Here is a 2,239-nt window from a genome sequence, read left to right on the forward strand (position 1 = left end):
TAGGTTTTACCATTATAAGACCAAATCCCAAATCCAAAACCATTATTTGTGACCACTTCCCATTTTACAAGAATCACTCATTTCAACGTTCACTATTCATTAAAACTTTAAAGTTTGAAAATTATTTAGAAGTCCTTGAGGATCGATACTTGGATACTCCATCCATTTTATATTACTCTGACAGGTGTGCGCTTGCATCTATAGAATTGTTACCACGCTTACTGCGTGCGTTCAGCATAACGCCAGTTAAGTTTTTTGCGCCGTTGCCGGGAACTTTAGTTTTAAAATTATTTTCAAATTCTTTTAGTTTTTATTTTTGTGAATTGTTGTTGGGTGTAATTTCCATCCACCGTATTTGTTCTATTTTTTTTGTCGTTTATCTCACAAGGGTATGTTAAAGTGCATGAGCACAAGATCTTTTCTTCTACCCCTTGACCTTGAGATTGAGCGGACCCTTCGAAAAACTCGAAAGGAGCAAAGACTTCGAAAACAACTAGAAAAGCAAAAAGAGAGAGAAGGTGAAATCAGTCCTGAAACTGAGGTAGAGAGTACGAGCACATCAATGGCAGATATTCCATCTCGTGATCCAGTTGATCCACCTGCTGTTAAAGGTAATATGAGGGATCACGCAAGAAATAATGAATTCAACCCTATCCAGGTGGCGGACAACAGAGATGTGGCAATACGAGAATATGCCGCCACGGCTTTTCAGAACTTTGATTCAGGGATAGTCAACCCTATTCCAGCCCACGCAAACTTTGAGCTTAAACCAATGATGTTCCAAATGTTGCAGACAATTGGACATTTTGGAGGGCAGGAACATGAGGATCCACATGATCATCTGAAATCATTCATTCAAATTGCAAATGCATTTCGATTACCTGGTATAACAGACGGTTCTCTTAGACTAACACTTTTTCCAATTTCTTTGAAGGACCAAGCTAGAGCATGGCTCAATGCATTTCCATCGGGATCCATCACCACATGGGGGTCGTTAGTGGAGAAGTTTTTAACAAAATTCTTCCCACCTACTCGCCACGCTGATATCAGAGAGGAGATCATCTCCTTTAGACAGTATGATCGTGAACCTGTTCACGAGGCGTGGGAAAGATTTAAAGAACTAATCAGGAAATGTCCGAACCATGGCTTGCTGGCATGCATCCAGATAGAACATTTCTTTAGAGGTTTAGATCATCCTACTAAGATGATGCTAAACAATGCTGCCAACGGAGCCTTTACAAAGAAGACATTCAACGAAATAGTCGACATCCTAAATGACTTAGCTTCACACAACGAACTATGGTGTTCGCAAAGATCTAGGGTAGCACCAAAGAAGCAAGATCCAGTTGGAGTTTTGGCTCTGGACATTGCGACCTCAATGCAAAAAGAGATGGTTACAATGAACCAGAGGCTGAAAGAGATGACGTTGGGAATAAAAAATCCATTAGCCACGCCGATACAACCTGTGCAGTGGGATTATTGCACTCCTGCCCCTGTTTGCCAAGTCAACGATCTCATTTGTTCATTTTGCAGTGAAAACCATATTTATGATAATTGTCCACATAACCCTGCTTCCGTTTTTTATGTAGGACATGGGAACAATAGGAACTTTAACCCATATTCGAACACCTGCAACCCAGGTTGGAGGCACCACCCTAATTTCTCATGGGGAGGTCAAGGAGGTTCGAGCGGTTTTAATCAAGGCAGAGCCAACAGAACAAGCAGCCCTATGTTCCACCTACACAGCAATACATCCCGCCACCGCAACAGCAGTACAATTAGAGAACACAGACTCCACAAGTTCAAAATAACAACTCAAATCTTGAGAATATGATGAAGGAGTACATGGCCCGAACCGACGCAGTGATACAATCCCAAGCGACATCAATGAGGAATTTCGAGACCCAATTAGGACAGCTCGCCAATGAATTGAAGAATAGACCACAAGGTTCTTTTCCATGCCATACTGAATTACCAAAACGAGAAGGGAAAGAACAATGAAAAGCTGTCACCCTTAGGAGTGGACTGGCATATGATGGACCAATAATGCCAACAACAGATGTACAGATTCCGTCCACTGAACCAACTGTAAAGATACCAGAGAATCCAACAACACCAAAAAAAGAAAATATTAGAAAAGGTAATGAGGACACCCCGAGTGTTCCTCCACAGGTACAACCTTCTTTTACCCCTACTCCCCCGTTTCCACAAAGATTAGTTAAGAAAAATAATGATTCCC

At 41.5% G+C, this 2,239-nt stretch overlaps 1 non-coding gene across 1 annotated transcript; it reads right to left on the bottom strand.

Annotated features, from left to right (window-relative positions):
• Window positions 1–1,042: 1,042 nt before the first annotated feature.
• On the bottom strand, window positions 1,043–1,149 carry LOC148207602 (small nucleolar RNA R71). The gene has a single exon (XR_015787782.1). It is a non-coding gene; the product is annotated as a small nucleolar RNA R71 (small nucleolar RNA).
• Window positions 1,150–2,239: the final 1,090 nt, after the last annotated feature.

Source organism: Momordica charantia, unplaced genomic scaffold (genome assembly GCF_013281855.1).
Source record: "Momordica charantia cultivar OHB3-1 unplaced genomic scaffold, Mcharantia_2.0 BLBB01000127.1, whole genome shotgun sequence".
NCBI lineage: Eukaryota > Viridiplantae > Streptophyta > Magnoliopsida > Cucurbitales > Cucurbitaceae > Momordica > Momordica charantia.